Here is a 9,576-nt window from a genome sequence, read left to right as displayed (position 1 = left end):
TTTGTTTCCGTGTGATGTAGGTTGTTGTTGGTTGCCATTGCAGTCAGAGTTCAATTGAGGTGGTTGTGGGCTAGGCTGAGAGGTGGTGGCTCTGTGTGTTTCTTTTCTGTCACTGCCTCCATTGACACTGTTTGGGTCCGCTCCACGGGATTGGCCTCTGACCTTCACCCGAGGGGTGGGGAGGGGACTCTGTTCAGGTTCTGATTGCTGGGGTTTGTCTCTGTTTGTGCTCTCTGGATCAGCACCACTTCCTTTCAGTTCTTCTGCTCTGGTGTGGGCATCTCATGTATCTCTGAGGTTCCTGCCATGGGGCTGAGTGGCTTTGGTGGGATGGAGCCTCTCTGCTCCAATGGAGAGTGAGGGGAAGGGGTGGGATCTTTGTGTAAGTTCCCTGCTCGGAGGTTTCTTCATTCGTCAGGATCAGCCGGTCTGACACTGATACCTCAGGGGTCTTTGTTGCCGGTGATCTGCAGACAACTCCCTGTGTATCTGGGCCACCGGTAGCTCCCACCAGGCCAGGCTGGCCATGGCTTAGCACGCTGCTAAGTGGCCAATAGACGTTGGGGAAGGCGTCTTCAAGCTCCTCTGTTGTGAAATTCTTCTTTTCAACTCCTGTTTTTCTCTGGATGTTGATTTTTGTTGTTGTTGTCGGTCTCTTGGGGCGATTAAACATTGGAACTCAAACTCTCTTTTTGGTTGGGGAGAGCTGTGGCGTTCTCCTAGTTCCCCGTCACCATCTTGGACCCCCTCGAGTTTTTGCTTTTTTGTATTCAGAAATAATTTTAATTTATCTGTTGAAATGAGTACTAAAGAAACTAAAGATATTTGTGGTGCTTATGTGAAAAATTATACCTTAAAATATTCTGTATTCTGTTTGTATAATGCCCATAATCTATTTTATTCTTTCCTAGATATAAGACTTTGAATTCTACATTGTTTTATAATATATAGGTTCATTAATAAATGTGTCCTTTCAGATTGCATTCCATACCAAAACAGTTTAAGATTCCTTTTTTACTAGGTCCTTATAGTATATTTCTTTGGAATAAAATGACAATGTTGTCTAATTTTAAAAGTTTTATAACGATTATGCTATGTAAAGGCCTTTCTAAGGTGAAGATTTAATACACTGATGTCAAACTAACTTTTATTTATATGGATTACATGTATTGTTACACTAGTAATTTTGTAATCAACTTTTTAATAATTGTTTTTCATTTCTTGCATCTGAAGAATGAAAAATCTGGAATAATTCACAGATTTTCATATCATCCTTTGCAATTGCCATGTTAATCTCTGTATTGGTGTAATTTGGGTTCATGTGCTGCTGAAGCATGTAATGTCCTCTAAATTTAGGTAGTTAATGATGCAATATTTATACAGGATTATATCCTTGGGTGCCTGTTTGTAACAAGGAAACCTTATTGTTTCTAACAATGCTACTGATCTTATTTCCCTAAAATTCTGTGTATAATGGAAAATAATTATATTGTTCAGTTGATAGCTCACATTTGTAATTTTTTTTGTCAATGACTATTTTAAATCTTTTTCATTTTAGTTTAATCATACTTTGAAGCATTTTTAGCTAGGTCCAAAGGGGATGGCTTTTTCAAATACATATTTATTCAACTGAGTTTGCTCTGTGTAGCTAACGGATTCAAAGTAAGCCTTGCTTAAGAGCTACTTCTAAACTTCTGCAGCTGAAATTTTCCCAAATGCGGTCTCATTGGCACAAATGTCTACCTGATTCTTTACCCTTCTTCCATGTAGGATCAGACCAAACAGAATATCTTACCCTGATGGCGTAAATTGTCTTACTTGAACAAAATAAATCTTAGTTCCAAGGGATCATAGAAAAATGAATATTTCAGACAGAACTTTTCAGACTAGAAGGTTTTTTTTAATCAAAATATAATGGTTTATTATACCTACCATTTCAAAAGTAGCTAAAGCCAAGAAGGTGAAAAAATTGTTCATATGCATGATTACCTAATGTCCTGGCTTGTCTACCTTCCAACCAGGCAGGAACTTAGACTACTGCCTTTCTATCACCAAATATTTTCATAGCTCTAGGAGAAGTCCATATGTTTCTCCTTGTTATTAGGCCTTAAATTGGTAATGTTTCCTCTTGCCTCCAATCTGTAAATCTACAAAAGGTAAAGGTTTAAATCTAACTCTATCAAACACTGAGGTAGAGATAATGGAAAAATACTTTAAAGCAGAGTTGCTTTGGATACCCTAACCAAAACAGAACAATACAAAACATGTGCCATTTTATTATATTATATATAGTTATATATTTTATATTTATATGTGCTGATTTTATATTTCACACAGTGAAACTTGCTAGAATCAATTGATAATTTGACAAATAAATTGATATTTATTTATTCCAATAAATAGAATTGGAATGTAAATAATTAGGTTTAGAATATATATTAGAATATAAAAAGTATCAATGCAATGTCTTCGGTATAAACTTGTGATACCTTCTAAGTGTTCATGGTCTTCTGAATTCACATTGTTAAAAATCAATGTTGTTTTCCTCTAATCTATAAGAGATTTTACTCTGATGCTCTGTTTATTGTTTTAACTCACTGGTCCCAAACTGTTTTTCTCCATATTTCTGATGCATTCCTCCTACATATTATACTCCAATTTTGCTAATATGATATCTAAAAGACATTATTCTTCTATAGACCCATGGGTCCTAATATCTTATGGCTGAGTTACCTGCATCATCAGATAACAGGGGCAATACTTCTCACCTAGGCCTACGCAACATGCCAGCAGACAGTAACTGAAAATCCATCTCAATTTCTCATTTATTATATTTCAGGGCTCCAATTCCTTGAGAAACAAGAATTAGCAGCAAGCAATTGTGTAATGTAAGGCAACTTAAAATGAAAGATGAAGTCACAAAATCGAGAGAAATTACTGTATTTCAACCTGAATTGACAGATGACCAGCCCATATAAGTGAACAAATCAGAAAGTGTCACAAGATTATTTTTAATACCCCTCCCCTAATGACTAATGTAATATTTCAGTCCAGCATAAGTGGGCCCAAAAAATAGTTCCTGGAAGGATAGATCCTTGATTGATCTACCATGGTCAGGAAAATGACTTAAAGGTTAAAGTTAATTCAGCAAAACATTAATTGAGAAGATCGTTTGTGCTTCAAAACACTGGTACTTTAGTACAACTTGGTTCTGTGGTATAAAAATGTTGTCATTCTCAAACCAACCTACATTTAATCTCCTGAAAGTGTATTCCTTTTCAAATAAACTTTTTGAAATCACACTTACCAAAATAACATTTGATAAGTAGATGACAGTGACACTACAAGTTTTTCAAGTGTAGGGAGCAAGTTACAATAGAGTTGATTCATTTACCCAGCACTAATGTCAGACAGGTTCAACCATTCATTAAAGTCTAAAAGTAATACCACGCACCATTTGTGTTGCTCAGTAGGTGCCTTCCAGAAATTTGTTTAATAGATCAGCCTCCCATATTTCAACCTTAAACATTAGCTAATAAAGTAAATTTCATCACTTAATAACGGGCATTTTAAAAAGTAACAAATACTTGTCTTATCATATGCTGTTTTGTTTTCTCTCTGTCTAACACAGTAAGAAATATGTCTTTAAGTCTTGAATATGGGTACTCATCTGAGATGTGACAAAATCTATCTTCTATTTCTATCATATTCTTCTAAAGTAGTATATGTTACTTTTCTTCTTTTTCCAAAACTTATAGGTAGTAGAAAGTTTTATTCCATGTAATATAAAATAATCACACATCATTGTACAAAACCATTTATAAAAACTGGTAGTTAAGAATACATTCAAAGCCATTTTTAAACTTTCTTGTTGACTAAAGATTAATTTTCAAATGGATGAGAATATAATCATGTCTAGGTGTTTCAAGTCTCCAGTCTTGCAAATTGTTATTGCAGATGAATGAATTATGGAAATATAAGCTGACATCAGTTCAAGTATGTGCAGGACTGAAACTCCATGGAATGTATATAAACCTTTCAAATATTAACAGACAGTTTAACAGAATGACTATCAGGAAGTTGAAACCAGAGAGCCATAATAGTAAAGACATAGAATGAATGAAAAATGGAACAAGGGGCAAGTACAGCTAGAATACTCAATGTACACATTTGAGAAAGGAAGTGGTAAATCGGAAATAAATCTTGGAGAATGTGGTGGTTGAGAATGATAGAAGGTGTCACTGTGATCCAGGAGCAATGGATAATTAGGTGGACATATTTAATTTTAAGACACTTTCACAACCTTTGGAAATTCAGTTAAAAAAACACAAAAACACATAAAAATCATAACCAAACAGCAATCTGTAGGGAGTATGAATATGACCTCTCAAAAATTTTAAGCAGTTAATGGAGAGAAGTCTTAGTAAAAGCAAACAAAGATGTTCAAAGAGGGCAGTTTGGCGTAGAGGAGGATTCTGAACAGATTTAAATAGATTATCTAAGGTTATAAATCACATATATCTGCTGCAAATATTATCTTTCTTCTATGAGTTCTCTTTGTCTGAACTTGATACTCCAGTCCTGAGCCACAATTGATAGCTTGGAAAAATGGAATGGAAGAAACAAAATGAAGAACCCATTACTCCACTGTAGAGAAAACAATCCTTTATTTTTTCCTCTCATCCCTCTTCACTACATTTTATTCATACTTTTAGGTCAATTCATTTTGAATTACATTTTCCTTCTTTATTCTGGGAAAGTAATTGGTCAAATAATTCACTAAAAGTTATTTGCCATTTTTTTGATTATGCTGTTTAATTGACTAAGCGAGTCCATTAAACTTTCCTCTTGTATTTGGTTGCCATGAAACAACATCTATGTTAATGAGGACAAATCTAATGTAAAAATTGTCTCCAGAAAACCAGTCCAAGAAACTGTGATTACAAATACTTGGCTTACTTTTTTCTTTTTCCTTTACCTTGAAAGTCTTCTTGTGTCTAAATTGCCCAGAAAAATAGGTGCTCCATCACTTTTTGTTTCAATCAATTCTAACCTCAAGGATATATTTTGCTAACAAGATGCATAGAGGAAACCAAAAAATACTCCATTTTTATCTTCTCACTTAAGACTCACCTTAGATAACATATCAGGAACAGTGAAGTTTTTCTTTGCAAAATTATTTCAATATATTATTTTTCTCTTGTTCTTGCATTTGCTCACCAAGATGTATGGAGAAGAATAGAGGTAAATCACCCATACCTTGGAAGACAGGTCTGTTACAAAAGGACAACGCTTCTGTGTCCTACTTCTATGTCCTCCTCTCAACTCTTTCCTGATTTCCAATTAAACACAGCTTCTTGGCTATTGAAGCCTCACCCACTGCTTCATCTTCATAGTTTCTCTTTTAAAACTCTTTTAAGGGTAGAGACCCAGCTATATACAACCAATCTGAAAAGGATCCCAAACCTCAAAATCTAAAGGAGTTTTATGACTCTTCAGGAGGATGATTGGGAGACCTAGGACCCCCCATGCCAATCGTTTGATCATCACATTCCTGCCGCATTTTGTCCCCTTTCCTATTGGCCAATATTCGTCGCTGTAACTGATCTGGATATGACCAGGTGTCAGGAATGGTAGTGGTTAGAGCCCCGTTCTTTTTTTGTCTAGGAGACAACTCCTCCGCTACTTGCACTCTCAGCAATCACTGGCAACCCAATGACTCATATCCTTTTGCAGGTTTGGTACGTGTTCCCCCATTTATTGTTCTGGCTACTAATGACTCTCAGTTTTCCCAGGTTCAATTGATTCATCCGCGCACTAAAAGAGCAGTAGGATTGATCCTTGCAATCGGGTCCGCAATCATCGCTACAGTGGCTTCAGCTACCACCGCCGCTGTATTGCTGTCCCAAAGCGTGTCCACCGTGCAACAGATAAACCAGCTCATCCCTCAACTGTCATCCATAGAATTATAACATTTACAAGTTGCCAATCATCTTAAGGGAGGCCTCCTTGTGCTCCAACAACAAATAGACTTGCTCCAAGAACAGATTACGTTTCTTTGATTACAACAAGGAGGACTATGTAATGCTATGACTAATTCTGTCTGTCAGCTTACCACTCCCGCACCCAATTTCACTGAACTTAGTAACGACCTCAAAGGCCCTAAGTTCCTTAAGTACTTAAACTTCAACCACATCCTGCTGCATGATGTTACCCACCTAAACCAGACCACCATTCAGCTTATTCCCGCTGTCTCCTTTTTAGAAGATGTGCTTAAAAAGTTACAATGGTTTTCGCCATCCTCTCTGGTCATCTGGGGAGGCCATGCACATGTAGGGCTTACTCTCCTAGGAATTATTAAATGCTTGCACTCCCGGCAAAAATGCCTCCAATGATGGTTCACCATAATGATGGTCCTTTTAAAAGAAAAGGCAAAATTTGTGGGTAGAGCCGGTCAGATCTGGTTGAGTCAGTAGAGTAGCAGTTGAAGCACACTTCCTGCTCATAGAGACGTGACCCACAGGCACGTCTGCCTAGCTTTCCAGCCATGAGCTGTCCATGCTCCCTACATGCCCCCGGGGGACCAATCAATGCCTGTCACCAAGCAGTGCCCATCATCAACTCCCCGCTAAGTAATTGGCTGGGAAGGACTCAGGAGGTTGGGAAAGCTGGAGCTATAAAATCCCAACCCTTGTGCAGAAATAAACCAGAACTGCTTAAACCTGTTCTCCCAACGTGTGTTCCTTGAGTGCGTCGTTCACACTTACCTCCTGCCAGAGATCTAGCCCTACAATGTAGCAATGGGGGAGGCCTTATAGTCCTTCACCTTCATTAGACTTGAAGCTAAAAATCTGTGATTAGTTGGAAATCAGGCAAGAGCTAAGAGGAGGACAGAGAAATAGGACATAGGAGCATTGTCCTTTTGTAAAAGACACTGTCATCCATGGTATGGGTGATTCAACTCTATTCTTCTCCATACATCTTGTTGAGCAAATGCAAGATGAAGAGAAAAAAATAATCTATTGAAATAATTTTGCAAAGAATAACTTCACTGTTCCTGATATGGTATCTAAGGAGAGTCTTAAGAGAGAAGATAAAAGTGCAGTATTCTTCGGTTTCCTCTAAGCATCTTGTTAGCAAAATATCTTTGAGGTTATAAGTGATTGATCCAAAAATTGGCAGAGTACTTATTTTTGAGGGCACTTTAGACAAAGAAGACTTTCAAGGTAAAAGAAAAAAGAAAAATGTATAGCTAAATATTTGTGATCACAGCTTCTTGGACTGGTATTTTGGAGACAAAGTTTTACATTAGAGATTGTCCTCATTAACATTGATGCTGGGTTTCCGTGGCAACCAAATGCAAGCGGGAAGTTTAATGGACTCGCTTGGACAAGAAAACAGCATGATAGAAAAAAATGGCTAATAATATTTAGTGAATTATTTTGACCAATTACTTTGCCAGAACAAAGAAGGAAATATTTAATTCAAATCACTTGACTTAAACTTATGAATAAAAGTAGTCAATAGAAATGAGAGAAAACGTAGACGACTGTTTCTTCTCCAATGGAGTAATGGGTTCTTGATCTTGTTTCTTCCATTCTATCTTCACAAGCTATCAAGTGTGGCTCAGGACTGGAATATCCTTTCAGACCAAGAGAACTCGCAGAGGAAAATATTTGCAGCAGATGTAGGTGATTTATAACCTTAAACAGTCTATTTAAATCTGTTAAAATTTCTCCTCTACACCAAATTGCTCACTTCGAACAGCTTTGTATGCTTTTCCCAAGATTGTCCTTCATTAACTATTTAAAATTTTGAGAGGTCATAATCGTACTCTATAGAGATTGCTGTTTGGTTGTGCTTTTTGTGTGTTTTTGTTTTTTGTTGTGTTTTTTCACTGAATTTCAAAATGTTGTGAAAGTGTGTTACAAAAATGTCCATCTAATTGTCCAATGTTCCGGGATCAGAGTCACTCCTTCTATCATTCTCAACCAACCCCTTCTACAAGATTTATTTCCGATTTACCACTTTCTTTCTCACATGTGTATATTAAGTATTCTAGCTGTACTTGCCCCTTGTTCCATTCTTCGTTCATTCTATGGCTTTATTATTATTCCTTTACTATTATTACTATTAATTTAATTTCCTGATACTCATTCTGTTAAACTGTCTGTTAGTACTTTGAAAGGTTTATATACATTCCATGGAGTTTCAATTCTGCATATACTTGAACTGATGTCAGCTTATATTTCCATAATTCATTCATCTGAAGTAACAATTTGCAAGACTGGAGGCATGAAGCACCTAGACATGATTTCATTGCTCTCCATTTGGAAGATTAATCTGTAGTCAACAAGAAAGTTTAAAAATGGCTTAGAATGTATTCCTAACTACCAGTTTTTATAAATGGCTTTGTACAGTGGTGTGTGATTATTTTATTTTACATGGGATAATATTTTAAACTACCTATAATTATTGGCAAAAGAAGAAATATAAAATTTACTACGGTAGAGGAATATGATAGAAATAGAAGACAGATTGTATGTTTGTCAAATCTCTGATGAGTACCCATATTCAAGACTTAAAGTCATATTTCTTACTATATTAGACATATAGGGAAAACATAAAACACCATATGATAAGGCAACTATTCATGACTTTTTAAAATGTACTTATGTGATGAAATTTACTTTATTAGCTAATGTTTTGGTTTGAAATATTGGAGGCTGAACTATTTAACAAATTTTTGAAGGCACCTACTGAAAAACACAAATGGTGGGGGGTACTATTCCTACACTTTAATGAATGGTTGAACCTGTTTGGCATTAGTGCTGGGTGAATAAATCAACTCTATTGAAACTTGCTCCCTACACTCGAAAGACTAGTAACCTCACTAAATATCATCACTTGTAAAGTGTTATTTTGGCAAATGTGATTTTTAAAAGTTTATTTGAAAAGGAATATACTTTCAGCAGATTAAATGTAGGTTATCATTTGTTTGAGAATGACAACATTTTTATACTACAAAGCCAAGTTTACTGAAGTACCAGTGTTTTGAAGCACTAAAGATATTCTCAATTAATGTTTTTTGAATTATATTTGACCTCTATGTCAAGTATTCCTAGCATTGGTAGACCAATTATGGATCTATCGTTCAGGAACTATTTTTTAGCCTGCTGATACTGGACTGAAATCATTCATTAACCATTAGGAGAAGGGTACTACAAATAATCTTGTGACATTTGTGGTCTTTTCCACTCATGTGGCATGGTCATCTGAAAATTGAAGGTTTGAATTACTGTACTTTAACATTTTGTGATTTCATCTTGCATTTTAAGTTGCCTTGCATTTCCCAATTGCTCACTGCTAATTCCTGCATTTCAAGGAATTGGGGCCCTGAAATATAAGAAATGAGAAATTGAGATGGGTCTTCAATTACTTTCTCTTGGCATGTTGCATGGGCATAGGTGGGAACTTTTGCCCTAGTTATCTGATGATGCGGATAACTGGGAGCTGGGATCCTAGGACCCATGGATCCTGTAGAAGAATAATACCTTTTAGACATCATATCAGCAA

General features: G+C 36.1%; 1 pseudogene; it reads right to left on the bottom strand.

Moving 5' to 3' along the window:
• Positions 1-1,237: 1,237 nt before the first annotated feature.
• LOC138834469 (U6 spliceosomal RNA) lies at positions 1,238-1,336 on the bottom strand (annotated as a pseudogene).
• Positions 1,337-9,576: the final 8,240 nt, after the last annotated feature.

This window comes from Dipodomys merriami, unplaced genomic scaffold (genome assembly GCF_024711535.1).
Source record: "Dipodomys merriami isolate MVZ:Mamm:240054 unplaced genomic scaffold, mDipMer1.0.p SCAF_2159, whole genome shotgun sequence".
Lineage (NCBI taxonomy): Eukaryota > Metazoa > Chordata > Mammalia > Rodentia > Heteromyidae > Dipodomys > Dipodomys merriami.
This window is presented reverse-complemented; position numbering and strand designations above follow the sequence as displayed.